At 40.5% G+C, this 16,406-nt stretch overlaps 1 protein-coding gene across 2 annotated transcripts in view; it reads left to right on the top strand.

Moving 5' to 3' along the window:
* RCAN2 (regulator of calcineurin 2) overlaps nt 1-16,406 on the top strand; it is an 80,741-nt gene that overhangs the window by 50,510 nt on the left and 13,825 nt on the right. The gene's annotated exons all lie outside the window — the stretch shown is intronic.

Genomic DNA, 16,406 nt, shown 5'->3' with positions numbered 1-16,406 from the left:
CCCTTTGTGAATGGGTACTCTGGGCTGCTGCCACTCTGCTTTCAGCTCCTTCCTCAAAACTTTTTGCTGTTAAATGTCTCACAAGGAATTAAATGATTGAACAGAACCAGACTAAGCTATATATGCACGCACAGGACAGAAAATAATTTGGAAACCTTACAAAAAAAAAAAATTCTCTTTCTATATATTCTGTTCCCACCTCCTCTGTCTTTCTGCTTCATCCTCCTGGAATGCAAGAAGGAATTTTGTGTTTTCCCTTGTTTTTGTTCAGTGTGGTAGATGATACTAGAAACAAATAACAGTAATTTTTAAACTGTTGGAAATAACCAACCAGTAGGTGAAACAGTAAGACAGATATCAAATTATGAGACTGTTCTGGTTGCAGTTTTTTAGCAAATGGAGGTAGGTAATTTTATTTGGTGTTCAGGTTTTATTTTAGCAATTGAAGAAATTAATAGTGGCAAGTACTGTTGGTGAAAATTATTTTGAAGTTAGCTTTTGAAATAAAGACTGAAGTCAGAGGAAAATAATTTTTCTGAAAAGTCATTTTCAGTGACCTTATGGAGCTGGTAAATAGTGTCTCCTAAGAAGATTATCTGAGGGACCAAGAGCATGAGAATTAGCAGCTAAGGAGGCACTTTTGAATGCATAATGGAGATTATCTATCCTGATGCAAAGGACAGATGGGACATACAATGAGAGACTGTTAGGGCTACATCAGATTCTCCTTTTGCTTTAGAGCAGTTTAAAGATTTAATTATAATGTGAAAATCAAGTGTGCAAAATCACTAAATAGGTTTCCATTATCAGAGGTTTTAAGTAAGAACAAAGGAAGTCTTGTGATAAAAATTAAGAGGAAAACAATGTGTAAATCCATTAATAGCAAGATACATAATGTGAGGAGGGTTATGGTGTAACTGATTTCATTTATGTTATATGATAACACAGATAATTACCTAAATAATTAGAGAAAGCAACCCTAGTAGTGGCCACAGCAGAGAAAAAACTGCTAAAAATGCAGGAGTAAGACAGGAGCTGTAAAAATCTACCTAGGTATGCTTAAGGATGCAGCTGAAATAATTTTTTTACTATTTGAAATTATCTTTTATGAATTCATAGGTTACAAAGAGACTGGTGAGGATGAGAGATAAAAAAAAATAACATTTGTGTTTAAAAGGGAGAGAGGAGAAAGATCTGAACAATTACAGATTTTTTACCTGACTCAGATTTTGGAAATAATTTGGAAGTACTTTGGAAGTAACTAGGCCTGGGTTGTGTAGACCAAGTCATATCAAATCAATGTGCCTTCCTTGTTTGACAGGGCAATGGGATAAGTGGGATAAAGGAGATGTGGAGTGTAGATATTTTGACTAAAGCTTTCACACTGTTCAAGTCATTTCCATAAGTAATCTACACTCCAAATATAATTTCCATAAGGTGGGTGCATAGTTGTTTACAGAATGTCAAAACCAGAACCAGTTCATTCTCAAATGGTGAAGCCATTTAAGTGGATGAGCTCACATGTTCCTTCCTGAAAACAGGTTGAGAATAATGGCAGTAGTCAAAAGGGAACAGCCTCAAAAAAAGTGTGAATGACACTGTCTTGGTAGGGCAGGGTCAAAATTCTGAACAGCCCTTGCTTAAACAACAGGATGAAATCTAGTGCAAGAAGAAATAAATCAGTCACAGCTGTACAAAGACATTCTCATGACTAAACAGTTGTGTGATGCAAATCTCTTGAGTTCTAGCGAGCAGCAGTGGATTATTAGCAGCAGTATCACACTTCTGTCAGCAAAACAAATGTGGAATCACTGAAAGGATTGGGTTAGAAGGGACCTTCAAATATCATCTGGTTCCACCCCTGCCCTGGGCAAGGACACCTTCCACTATCCCAGGTTGCTCCAAGCCCCATCCAGCCTGGCCTTGAGCACTTCCAGGGAAGAATTTCTACCTTAAATCCAATCTTAACCTGCCCTCTTTAGTTTAAACCCATTGCTTCTTTTCCATCATACAGGCCCTGGTAAAAGTCTGTCTCTATCTTTCTTATAAGTATCTCTCCATCTTATCTTTTTTAAGTATCCCAAGGCTGCCATAAACTTCAGAACTTCTGAAAGCCTTTTTTTTTCTCCAGCCCCAACTCTCTCAGCCTTTCCTCACAGGAGAGGTGCTTCTGCCCAGGTTTGCTGTTGCAGCTGTGCTGTTTGTCTCTGGTGAGACTGGTTAGAATTTTTAGATGCACATTTTCTTGTCTAGAAAGGAGATTTCATGTTGCTACCTTGTTTACAGAGCCTAAGAAGAAAACCACTGAGGTGTGAAAAGTAGTACCTTTATCTTTAGAAACAGCTGATTCCATGAGAGGAACTGCAGGCTGTGTGACCAGCCAGCTTTCTGCAGGCTGCTGCCAGTCCTTGGACCACAATTTGAGAGTTGTTGAGCTAAAAAAAAATTCTTATTAATCAAGACAGCTGGGAGCAAAGCCAAATGCTGGGCCATAGCAGAAATGAACATGCTGCTTATGTTAGACAAAGGTAAATTATTAGTGTACTTAAAATTTTAGAGGCTTAGAAGCTGATGTGGTTTTCCTGATTTTTTTTTTTTTAATAAGTGAATAAAGGGGAAAGATGTTTAGCTATCTGCTTCATGCTTTTGTAGCAAATTATTAGACTGACACTGTTGAAAAACTGTAGTGATGTAAGCAAGCTGCCTGCAACACTAAGTCCCAAAGTGGTGATATTTTTTGGCAAGGAGTATACATACAGTATTCTACTGGATGGCATACAGTAATAATCACAAAACAAGAGTTTACTCAATGCATACTACATCCTAGAATACAGTATAGAATATTTTTTCATGTCATTCAGGGTAAAATTGCTGCTTATAGTTTCATAGTTTATGTGTTGTGTAGTGAAATAGAAGCAGAGCAAAGGAGTAACAATTCCATAAAGAAAAGATCTTGGATAAGGGGAATTTACTTTGGGAATAAGTAGTTGGTATAGGAATGGTAAAATGATGGTGTAATGGGAGTGTACACTTGTGTGTAAAATGAGGTGTGGATGATAATGCTGCAGGTTGGTACCTATTTAATTACTCTGTTTTAGAATCCTAAAATTACCAAATCACAACCTAGTTTGAGTTGCAACAGACCTCAAAGATTATCCACTCCCACCTCCTGCCATGGTAGGGACACTTCCACAGACCTGCTTGCTCCAAGCCCTGTCCCACCTGGTCTTGAACACTCCCAGGGATGGGGCAGCCACAGCATCTCTGGGCAACCTGTGCCAGGGCCTCACCCCCCTCACAGGGAAGGATTCCTTCCTGATACCTAATCTAAACCTGAGCTCTTTCAGTTGAGGCCACTTATTTATATGAAGGTACCCTCATTGGTTTATTCCCCACGAATGTTTCCCATTAAATTTGAAGTTTATATGTAGCAAATCCAGTTCTATTGTGTTTCTGGTTTGAGTATCCCTTGGAGAAAGTCTGGACTATGCTGAGCATGAATATATTCACTTTTAATTGATAATTTGCCCTTCTTAATTTAATACTAATATCCCATACTGATTAAATACACAATTTCAATTCAAAAGTGTAAATTCTGTTCTTGGGGCTACAGCTGGTGCTGCTTCTGCAGTGCAGTGATTGCAGCTGGATGCAGGCACAGTCCATGCATCAAGCTGAGTGGTCAGGGACACCCTCTGAACTCTGAAGATGAAACCTCCACAGGGAACAGGTGGCTTCCCTTTATTTTGAACAACTGCTTCCACTAGATTTGGCATCCCACTTCTTCTCCTGTCATTTAGAATCTATTTGCTCCAAAAAATCTCCTTGACCTCAAAGCCAGACTCCTTGAGCCTGCACTGTGTCATGGGAGGCTTGGGTGGGATTCCCCAGAGGGGGATTGGGCACTGAGGGGGCTCCCCAGGGAATGGTCACAGCCCCAAGGCTGACAGAGCTCAAGGAGTGTTTGGAAAACACTCTCAGGCACAGGGTGGGATTGTTGGGGTGTCCTGTGCAGGGCCCAGAGTTGGACTTTGGTCATCCTTGTGGGTCCTTTCCAGCTCTGGATGGTCTCTGGTTCTGCACGTTTGTGTCCAGCATTGCAGCCTGGCACAAGGGCATTTGCAGGGTAAATGCAACACAGAGCCAGTGTGAAACAGTGCCACAGGGCAAGAAACTATGGGATACTGATTATTTTTGTGTCCTACTTATTTGTAAAACACTTGTTCATAAAAAGAAAAAAAATCTCAATTTTTTCACCACTCTGCTTGCCAGTCTCAGGGCTTGTTTCTTCTCCCCATTTGCTCTGGATCTGTGGACAGCAGCTTCAGTTTCATAATCCCAGTCCAGTATCTTTTTAATATCATGCTGTTACTGATATATTTTTCACATCAGGAAATGAAAATGATTTTGATGAAGAGCAGTGCTAGTTTTAGCTCTAAGATAGGATTAGTCTACTTTCCAATTCTTGTTTCTAAACAGAATTCGTGCCAACTGGAAATTTTCCAGTTGGTTGAAAAATGACATGGGAGCAGTTTGGTCAGGAATATTTGCTTTTTCACCCTGGGGTTCCTTCTGTCTGCCTAATAAAGCAATTATATCACTGTAAGACTGAAATTCCCTGTTCTGTCTGGAAGTGGATGGTACTAGTGGCTGTTGACTCAGATGGAAAGCTCTGCTTATTTTTCTACCCTTCTGCACCCAGTACAGAACCTGTATCTGTCATCTCAGCCTTTTTGCCTGCTGGAATCTGCTTACTAAATCCACACAAATCCTCTTTCCTAGCCTGCACAAGCCCAGTTTTCTGATGTGTGCAAAATTCTTGATGTCATGAGGTACTGTAACACTGTAAAGTTTTAGAGGCTAATGAAGTATTGTGGTGTATACTGGAAATTAAAATATGCTGTTGAAATATTTTTTAATAGGCAGGTAAAGCATTGTGGGGTGTTCCCTTGGTATTTCAGCATCTGTGCAGATTGAGATCCTGGCATCCTCTAAAAACTGGGACCTCTGATGAGGAAGAAAACAGCCTCTCCAAGTGTAATAATGTTTCAAGCAATTTTTTTTCCCACTGAAGTTTATTCAAGCTGGAAAGCATCTTTAGTTTTTTTGTAGGTCAGTGCTGAACTGGGGTTTCCAGTGACAATCTAGAAGCAGCGTGGAGGGAGGAGTGTATCATCTCTGTTTATGCAGATGCTTTCCATTCATTTTCTGCCATGATCTGTAAAATAAAATTCACAGTTAAACTTTTCAGACTGATAACAGCATTAAGAAGAATTATACCCAGCAGATTACAGGTCATTTGAGCCTCCTCTGAGGGCACCAAATCAGTGGATGTGGGAGAATGAGAAACTCTCAGTCTTGTATAACTCTTTCAATGCAATGTGTGAACATTAACATTTTAATCTGTGGAAGTTCTGCTATTTGAAATCAGGAGGAACACACTGTTATCTGTAGTTATTCCTTTTTCTGAACTGAAATTTTATATATATATATATATACATACATACATACATACATATTTATTTATTTATACTGCTGTCTTTATATTTTAGCACAGTTGCTGTTATGGGGAAAGTCTATATCCTATGCAATAATAAAAAAAAAAAAAGAAAAATAAATCTGTTCAAATAAATGCTTCGAGTGCAATTGTTCTCTTATAAACAATTGTGAAGGAAGGACTACAAGGAGCAAATTAGGTTACAAAGAAAATATGCATAAAGAATTGATGATGAACATGGATTTTCACTGGCAAGCTACAGAAGGAGATGTGCTCCCTTCCTCTGAGCATGTGGCCTCCTCTGGACTTGCTCCATCAGGTCCATCTCCTCTTTGCAGTGGGGTCCTCAATGCTGGATGCAGAAGAGGGGCAGAATCTCCTCCCTCACCTCCTGCACTCCTTGTCTTTGGCCCAGCCAAAAATATAGATGGTATATATGAATGTGATGTCAATATCCCCCAATTTATCACATTTGTAAACAGGACATTTCTTGCTCTTCCAGCTCACTGATTATATTTTCTTTAGTTTTCTTTTTCCAACTTCCTTGCATGTTTATCTCTGATATTTCTGTTTATCCCATTAATTCAGAAACACCATTTACTTGTAGTCTATGTAGGTTTGCTAAAGACTCCACTCAGCCACTTGACTGGAGGCAAAGTATTCCCATCCTTGGTTTATGTTCCCTGTACAAAGAGCCTCCAGTCTCAGAGGCTGCAGCTCCCAGGAGCTGCTCAGAGTACAGACAACAGACCTGCTCGAGTAATTTGCAAATGAAGTGTAAGACAGGGAATGACAGATGGTTGGGACAGACTGGGAAGAGCAAGGAACAGTCAAACAGCACAAACAGAGCATTAGACAGTGGTCACAGTGCTGCTGGTTGTGACTGGGGGCCTCACTGACTGTGGGCTGCAGAGGAAGTAGAGAGAGGATGATGATGAGGGGATGTGCATTGGTGGGTCAGGAGTTCCCCTTGAACCTTTTTTCATCAGTTAAGTAACATTTATGGAGCTGCATGATATTAGATTCTATTCTGCTCTCCTACTTGTTTTGGTTTTTTTTGCTTCATAGTCACTTTCAAAATTGTCAGTGTCCTTTCCAAATCCAGACAAGTTGAAACTGTATTTTTAGTCCTATTCGTGCGGTTTGCAGTGTTAGAGGAGAGGAGAGGGAAAAAGCACTCCCCATGACTGATGAGAACAGCTGAAATTCTATAAATGTTGATCACTGTAGGCAAAACAGTAAATCAGGAATGGGCAATGCAAGCATTTTATTAGTTTAAACTGTCCCATGGCTTGTTCTTGTTTATTTTTCTAGTTTAACTGGGTTGACAGTGTCAGGGAATAAGTAGTGTGCATTTTATGGTTGTTTTACAACGTTGCATTTCCAAGACTATAAATAAGACGCAGTTTCTCAGCTCTTGGTGGTGCCCTTATTGTAGTTCATCCTTGGATTTAGCATTTTGCACACTGATGTCCTGATTCTGCATCACACCCACAGAGGTGTCCCCTGACACTTCCACAGCCTCAGTAACAGTTTTTTAACAGGCTGAGGTTTCTATACTCCAGTTGGGGATTGTGTAAAAATAAAGTGATTCAGAATGAGTTAGGAAAACTCTGGTTGTACTCCCATGGTTTCCCATGAGCCTGTGGTTTCCCCCTGTGGCTGTGGGTCTGTCCTGACCTCAGTGTCACCACACGAACAGGACAGTGGGGTGGCCTCAGGAGGCTGGAGGACATGAAATTGCAGTTGCCAAAGATCAATGAAAATTGGGGTCATAATAAGATGGATATTTATGTAGCTTTTCTTACAGTATCAAAGTTTATACAGTTATTAGGAAGAAATTCTTTGGTGTGAGAGTGCTGAGGCCCTGTCACAGGTTGTCCTCAGAAGCTGTGGCTGCCCCATCCCTGGAAGAGTCCAAGGCCAGGTGGGACAGGGCTTGGAGCAACCTGGTTTAGTGCAAGGTGTCCCTGCCCATGGGTTTGGAACTAGGTGAGCTTTAAGGTCCCTTCCAACCCAAACCGTTCTATAGTTCCATGAATATGAATAATTTTCACACATCTTCTCATAATAAATAATTTCAGTCCTAGATTTGTGCACAAGTTTAACCACCAGTCCCTTATTTATTATTGGCTCTAGCACTTCAATTTGGTTGTGGAGTTGTTTTATTCTTCTCCTGGACTGCTATTTTATGAGAGATACAGGCTTGTGTGTACATTAGCATTTTGAGTCTGAGCTGGGCATTCTCATGAGGCAACTTTCCTGTTGCTCTTCATTAACTGTGCTTTTTGTTCACATCACAGAGCAGTTCATGAACTGGATGCCTTTCAGATGAAATTCATATAGAAGATGCACTCTAGTAGCATGCCTGATATGCTCCAACTGCTAATGGGCATTCAGTCTGTGGCACCTGATCAGAAAGCACCAACTGTTTTGCTGCAGAGATCTGCTCCTGGAACATTCCTTATTAACATAAATGTAGCAGCTTTTGGTAAAAACTAATTAAGGTTGTTTTTCTTCCTTATTTTGTGTGCTAAATTAGGATAATAAGAACTTTAGAAACATATACACAGTAATTTGTTCTTTTGCTACCAATTAATTGTTGGGCTTAACAACAGGAACAAAACAAAAGCGATAGCTGGTATTGTACTGTGAACATTCTTAAATCCAATGCAGATGAGTTCCTTGGAGTTCACTACATACATTATCTACTCCGTTATTGTTTGAAATCTTAAAGCAAACAGAAATAGGCAGTTCTTTCAGGACACTCTGAATATTTTTTTCATGTCTTTGTTCTTAGCATTATTTTTACCATTCTCAAGCCAAAATGTTAGGCTGCTATTTGGAAAACAAATGCATTAAATCTTCCACAAATCTGTTCAGGCTTTGATTTTTTTTCCCACAGACAAATACAATGCAAAAGAGAAAAATAAAAGGCAACTATTATGTGATACTGCACAATGATGGTAGCCAGCACTGGAATCAAATGTAGCTTTTCAGGGAACAAAGAATGATGTTTCTACAGAACACTCCCCAGCACTGGGGTTGAAACTAATGGATCTGGTCATAGAATGTGCACTTTGCCAGCTGGTTTGAAAGAGCACTTCCAGCCTTTCAGGGAGCTCATACAGCATCTGGAACTGGAGTACTTCAAATATGGTGTGCTCAGAAAAGCTGTGGCTGATGATACAGTAAAATAACAGTGTTCTTATAAAGAAGAAATGTAAAGTGTGGATTTTTCTTTTAGCTCAATCGTTGGGTGTGAAATTGAATTGAGAACTCTCCAAACTATATTAAATCAGCCCCTTGGCATTGCCACAGGAACAATTTATTTCATCTTGAAGGAGCCTTTGGTTTCCAGATCAGTGGAGCTAAGCAGGAGGAATGTGCGTCACATTGAGGTAAACAGGGATGTGAGCTGGTTAAAAACAGAAAAGGCAACGCAGCAGAATTCTGTGCCCCTGACATTTGTCAGCCTCTTCCGAAATGTGAATGCATTCCCATTAAGCTTTGGGGCAGATATTATCTCTATACCTTTTGTTGTGCTGATGAGCTGGAAGAGGAAGGAAAATTTATTTGGTTCAGCTGATTTTTCAAGAGGGACATGTCTGTTGTTCTGTTCACCAGGATGTTTGCAGTGCTCTCATGCCGTGGTGGGCACGTAATGCAGGAGGGCTGTGAGGGATGGATGCCTCCTCCTGCCAGCATGAGGTGGGACCAGCAAACTTCTTCCTCCTGACCTGCTTTTGCCACCAGGGCTCTTTGACAGATGACAAGTTACAAATGTCTCTACGACATAGTGTAATGTCTGTTAGACTTTCTCAAAGTCCCTCTCTGGACCAAGACACTGGATCTGTAAACAGTAAACATTACATCAAATATTTCTGCTGTCAGAATGATTTTGGCACAACGTGGACAGCAGAATGCATCCCTTAGGATCTAAAAGTTCTATGCAGATGCCTGTGAAGAGCCCCAGTGTGTAAGGATAACAGAGCAGGATGTGTGAGCCATGAGCCAGGGCTGTGTTTTGTTGCCAGTGTGCTCCTGTTTGGGGTTGCTTCACTGCAAATTGCAGGGCAAGGAGGCCACTGAGCATCACTTCTGAAATACAAACTGTGCATTCTTTACATAGTAAAGCTTAAAGGTATTAGGTTCCCCTTTAAAAGGATTGCAGTAGTGCAGGCAAATCAATCTTCATTTTACTGGAGAGAGCAAGATTTATTGCTTTTTGTAATGCCCCCCCATCTTGAAGCCCAGCCCTAAATTTTGTTTTTTGGCTTTACTGTTTTATTTCATCTCTGATTCATAATTTACCTGACCTTCACCTCTTGAAAACAGGAGAAAGCCAAGCATAGAACAACAAACTGAATGGACTGGGGTAGCAAACTGGATTGGTTTGTTCATGTACTGAGAGAATTGTTCAGTTTTGGGATATGCTAATTACTGCCATGTTTAATGTAAATAAACCCAAGCTCTTTCCAGCCCCATCATAATGCTCTAATCCAACTTCATGAAGAAATGAGCAGGGCTGTGCACTGAGTTCCAAGGTAAGGAACACATTTTAGACAATACAGTAACCAGAAGGTCATTGCAGAGTCCTTAGTGATTCAGATTATCTGACAAAATTGCCACTGTTCCCTGGTTTTCCCTCCTTTCAAAATGTCTCACATGAAGAAATGTCCTTTTAAAATGTACCCTGGTGAATGACAGGTGGAAAGTCACATTTTTCCACTCCTGTTGCCAGCTGAGAGATTTCCTTTGGTAACAGAAGAAACTTTCTGCAAACCAACATTCAGACAGTAATACTCAGGGTGAATATTCAAATAACGCCTTCCCCCACTTGTAAAGAGGGAGTAGGAAGATCCCACACTCTCAGCTACAGCTACCTACAGTGAAAGGTGAAATAAAAATCTACAACCTGGAGACCTTTGCCTTAAGGGGCTCTCTAAATGTTAAATTTGTGCTTTATTCTCCTACCATTACTTAAAGGCAACAGGACAAGCCCATAGGAATTCTCTATTTATCATCACTGGTTTAAAACATTTGCCTCTATTTAATAGCATTCCTGGAATTTTAGCTGAGAGTCAATAGTGGTTTTTCATATGCACTACCAGGATTTCCCAGTGAATTTCATCTTTTTAGAAGCAGAGAATTTGAAGAGGTTGTTGCTTACACTGGCTACTTGTGGGAGTTCTTGCTTTTAAGGAATTTTCATGTGTGAGTTATATCAAGCTGTTTCCTTGTTTTGTGTGGATCGTTAAACAATTGTTAAAAGTACTTCAGATGAACCCAGTTATTTTAAGTTTTCATTAGACAAATCAGGATCCCTTTTTGTTTTTCTCTAGTCTTTCCTCTCCTTTGGTCTTTGAGAATCACAGAAATGCATAGTGCTCTTCTCTAATCTTTCCTTCTTACCCTTTTCATCAAAGCAATTTGGCTTTTTTCTATTTCTGGGCCAGTGGCATTTTGATATGTTACTGTTCTAGTGCTAAGTAACTGCCTCAATTTAAGTCTAAATCTTTTAACAGGCAGTCTTTGTTTAATACCAGCAGTGTTGGTTATTTTAATTCTGCTAATCTCTTTCCCTTTACATTATTTATTGATTTCCTTACAGACAGATGCAGCAGGAAACACCTCATACTTTGGGTTCTGTTTCCCAAGGAGAGATCCCAGAATCCCAGAACAGTTTGACCTGGAAGGGAACATCTCATTCCAGCCTCTGCCATGGGCAGGGACACCTTCCACTACACCAGGTTGCGCAGGTCCCTGTCCAGCCTGGCCTTGAACACTTCCAGGCATGGATATCATCTACCTTCACCTCCTGTGAAGGTAGATATCATGGATATCATCTACCATCACCTTCTCTGATCATCCTTGCAGTCTTTTGTTGCTCTTCCATCTTGCCTCCATTTTCCTTAATCGTGGATGAGAACAGCCACACACAATACCCAGGCTAGGTCATTACAATACCCTTGTGTGGCATGGACATATCTCAATGCTGAAATCACTTCAGCTCATATTTTCTAGCCTTCTGTTTTAGTATTTTTGTTAAAGATGTGTCACCTTAGTGACTCCTTTATCCCTCTAGAAGTAACTGGTGTGCCCATCTTCTTTGGTATAAACAGGGAATTAATCTGTTCTTAGATTGTTTTTTCTACAAGGCTCCTCAGTGCACAACTTCCCCAGTTTTACCAGATTCTGTCTCTTTTCTTGTGCCTCATGAGAGCTGTGTAGGATTGCAACCAGCATGACTTGTCTGGAAACAGAGTGCATTCAACTCTGAGATAGGAGTTTATGTCTTACAGGGATATTTATATCCACTACAGAACTAATTTCAGGAAAAACTAATTTCATAATTGTGAATTATATTCCTTTCCCTATTGTGGTTAGTTCCTTGGAGTATCTTTTACATGAATGAATGTGAAAAATTAAAATAGGAAAATACTTTCTTTATTTGCTTGCAAAACTCTAGGAAAAGCATTTGGCTAAAGTTCTAAATCACGACCATATCCTAAATCAAATGTGTAGCAAGGGTGATAATGAGTGTAAACACACTGAATAATAAAATGTAATTTGGGTTCTGAGTTCTAGGGCTCTAATCCAAAGCTTGCTGATGTCTGTGGAAAGGCTTCCATTGATTTGAATTAGGCCTTGGCTTTTGTCCTGAATGAACACAATACCAGTGGAGCTATTCATGAAAGAAATGTTTGGAAATAAATCACAGGAACTTGCTGTGTCAGAACCCAATTCACTTGCTAATTATGGCTGTCATGTTTTACAATGCTCATTGTGTCGATACTTTGTCATAGTCCCTCACATGAACTAACCAAATTCAATCTTAAAAAAATAATTTGCTGCCACTGCTGTAATTGGAACGTTGTTTCTGGATCATTACTCTGATGTTTGAAACCTTCTTTAACTTCTAGACTAAACCTATTTATGCCAATTGTTTCCACTCATTTTATGCCAATGTAGTCTTCTAGATTTACACCATACAGTGTGATTTGTCCTTGCTCTGAACAGTGCTGGTAAATTACTGATGACTGTCCTGTCTCCTCTCAGGCTTGGTTTTGTTTTGCTAAGTAAGCCAAGCATTTAAATTTCTTATTTAGTAAGTTGTTAATTCATAGAATTATGGAATGGTTAAAGATGGAAAAGACCTGTAAGATCATCAAATTCAACCATTAACCCAGCACTGCTGTGATGACCACTAATCCATGTCCCCAGGTGCCACATCCACCTGCCTTTTGAGCATTCCCAGGGATGGTGATCCCACCAATTGCCTGAGCAATCTGTTCCAATGCCTGTCAACCTTTTCAGTGAAGAAACTCTTCCTAATGTCCAGCCTAAACCTCCCCTGGCTCAGCTTGAGGCCATGTCCTCTTGTCCTGTCCTTGTTCCCTGGGAGCAGAGCCCAATCCCCACCTGGCTGTCCCCTCCTATCAGGGAGTTGTGCAGAGCCAGAATATCCCCCCTGAGCCTCCTTTTCTCCAGGCTGAGCCCCTTTCCCAGCTCCCTCAGCTGCTCCTCCTCAGACCTGTGCTCCAGCCCCTTCCCCAGCTCTGTTGTCTTTATCTGGACTCATTCCAGCACCTCCCTGTAACCTTTTTCTGGATGTATTCCCATTAATCTGCTTAGGATACAGGCAGCAAACTCTGCATTTTTAATGAGCTGCTCTAGTGCTCCATACAATGCTGTTAATACTATCCTTGCTTTACTGGAAATACTTTTCCAAATGTACCCAGCATCTTGTTTATCTCCCTATGGCTGCATTTCAGTGATCTGTCACCATGTGACTTGCAGGGTCTTGGTCCCAGATGAGCTCCCATTTAGTGCTAGAAATAGTTTTGATTCAAGGAGGGCATAGGTTTGCCCTTGTCCTCAGAGGCTTTTAGCTCCTGTCTGTCACTCCAGTGCTCATTTCTTCCTTGCATGCTGCTCTGTTTGTTCTCAGCATTGGCTGTCCTAAATGATAACCATCAAGCTGGAGTAATCAGCAGCTTTAATTAGTATGGTCCTACTTTGTGCTAATTTCATTAATTTAGAAAACAAACAGAAAATAACTTTGGAAACTGCTAGAGGCACTGAGTGATGGGAGCTGACAGAAGGTGACAGGAAAGAACTGGGGAAAGGTGCCCAGTGTTGGGCAAAGGAATAATGAGGTGAAGAGAGGGCACGAGGCCTGGCAGGGAGAAGTGGGAACTTGGGGAAGTGAAGGTTGCTCACATCTTACAGAGCATTAATTTGGCCTCATTGAGACATACTTGGGATGGATGAAGACACTCCAAAATACCAGAAATAAATGTGTAACTCATGACTTTCTACATTTTGACTTTTTAAGAATAGCAACACTGCTGCTTAACTTTGGATGTTTCCTTTTTTTCCCCACAAGTTTCAAAGTGCTCTGAAAGTTCAAAGACTTACTTTCTAAAAGCATTTAAAAGTACTGAATCCTAAAAGCACTTTAAAAGTTTCGAATTGAGAGGATTATGAGTCTTGAATAATTTATCCACAAAACTTGAAAGGGAAAGAATTTGCTTAGGTCTTTATAATGTATATGATAAATTTTCTTACAGATTGGAATGACTCTGAAAGACTTTTATCCAGATAAGTGCATTCAGCAAATATTAGAAGTCACAGGCAATAGCAATTAAGGCACAAGGCTTTTCCTGGGAATTGATATCAAGCTCAGAGGAATGGGGATGGCTCAAAATGCAGCTGAGGGCCATTAACTTCACTTGATGATTAATGACCTCTGCTGAGGTCATTATTATTATCAGCTGAAAACGTAAAAAAATCCAGATGTATGAATCTTTTTAATGGGAGTTGCAGTTTCAGTCAGTGCAGTGGAAGTGCCCCCACTGTGGATAGACTGCCCTTTAATAATATCAAATGCAGGGCTTGATTTCCCTCCTCCCCACAGCGTTTTCAGGAGCGTTAATCAAGGCTGGGTCTCTAAAGCTGTGCCAGTATAAAATTGAAAAGCAAGCAGAATAAAGTCCATAGTGCTTTAAAGTTCTCCCAGAGTGGCAACAGCATCCAGGACTTAATCAGCTTTTTTGCAGTTCTCCATTTATCCCTTTCAGTGCCTAATCAGAGTGAGTCTCAGTGTAGCCCAGGAATGTTCCCAGCACATTCCTTGTGCTCACTGTTCTTGGACCCATGTTTAAATTGTGTCTGCCCTAATGTTGTGGTAGGTCCCTCACCAAGATCTGGGCTCTGGCTTGTGTTACAGAGGGGGCAGGCATACAGCCCTGATTGCTGAATACAGACTCTTTTTTAATAAACAGTCAGTAGGAATAGATACTTCCCAGTGCCCACACAAGTCCATGCATGGTTCCTTCCACTCTTGGTGAAACTTTTTTTTTAATATGATGAATTTTATTGCTGACTTGTAGAAAAATTGAGAGCTACTACTGGAAAATGTTCACCTTGCTGCTAATTTTTGACTTATGAGACTTCTGTTATAATGTCTTGATATTCTATACATACATACATACATACATACATATATAAAAATATCTTTCTATCTCTCACAGAATCACAGAGTAGTTTAGGCTAAAGACCTTTAGGATTAACTGTTAAATCAGCACTTCCAAGTCCCTCACTAATATGTATTTGAATTTCTTTATTTCATTTTAAAAATGTACTGAAGAGGTCTGAAGTAGGTAATAAAGCCAACATGAAGACATAAGCTTTAATTGGCCATGTTTCTGAATGCTGTGTGAGTCCTGCTTTACACAGACACCGGGCCCCTGTCCCTTTCTCTCCCTTCCCCCAGCCCTTTTTCCCTGGTCATTGTGAAGGTTGTAGCATCAAAATTCCAATCAGGACAGGACTGAGATGACTGCTGCTTTTGGCTGACCTTTATACAAATGCCACTGGATGTAGGCTTCTGCTCAGGAAAATGGAATTTTCAAAAATATAAGCAAAGCAGATGAAAAGCATAACTGAGGTGTAACAATTTGGGCATTGGGTGGTAAGACTAGACCTGCTTGTACAAACCCCTGCACTTCAGCTGTTTTGGGGATTGCTGCATGCCTTTAGTCAGCCTCTGCCAAAACACAGAGCTCTCACCTCCCTTTTTTTCTTTCTCTTTTTTCATTCCTCCAAAGTATCTCCTGCAGTGAAAGGAAGAGGTGAGTGAGGTCAGGCAGAATGAAATGAAAATCATGAAAGCTTAATAGACCATGGGGAGGTTCCTTTGAAAGGGTGCCAGGATGGAATATCAGTTGTGGGGAGGAAGACCACAGAGCTGGCAGTGAATGAAAGGAGATCGGGCACATGCGCTGTGGTGTCACAGCCCTGGCTGTGGAACTGGGCTGCTCCCCTGTTAACTCCTTAATAAATGTCCCACTCTGACAGTAGTGACTCCCACAGTGCTGTTAGTGCTCCCTGATGCAGCTGCACTGTGCTTCTGGATGAATTTTTGTGAGTTCTGAATTCTTTGTTTTGCTGGTAAGCTCAATAGATGAGAACTGAAGTATTGATGAGATTACACAAATTGCATTTTCTTTGTCTTCTGTAGTCTGTACCAGTTATCTACTGTAAGGGAAAAGAAATTGTTTTTCTGGATGAGAAGCAAAGAAGTCTTTTAAAACATGTAAGAATGTGAGGACTTGCAGAGATAGCAAGAAAACAGAATCCTGAAATGGTTTGAATTGTAAAGAACCTGAAAGATAATCTCATTCCAATTCCCCTCTATGGGGAGGGACACCTTCCACTAGACCAGCTCGCTCAAAGCCCCATCCAACCTTGCCTTGAACATTTGAGGCATCCACATCAGGTTATTGTCAACATATATTAGGTTATTGTAATTATACAAACCCTGACATAACAGCCCTTGGTGTATATGAAATGGTGTGGCAAATCATCTTACCAGTGATTTTTTTTTTTCAGAATAAAGCAC

Source organism: Melozone crissalis, unplaced genomic scaffold (assembly GCF_028551555.1).
Source record: "Melozone crissalis strain CALT ecotype California unplaced genomic scaffold, PUWL_Pcris_2 ptg000106l_1, whole genome shotgun sequence".
Taxonomy (NCBI): domain Eukaryota; kingdom Metazoa; phylum Chordata; class Aves; order Passeriformes; family Passerellidae; genus Melozone; species Melozone crissalis.
The sequence above is the reverse complement of the archived record's forward strand: the minus strand, read 5'-3'. Positions and strand labels throughout refer to the sequence as shown.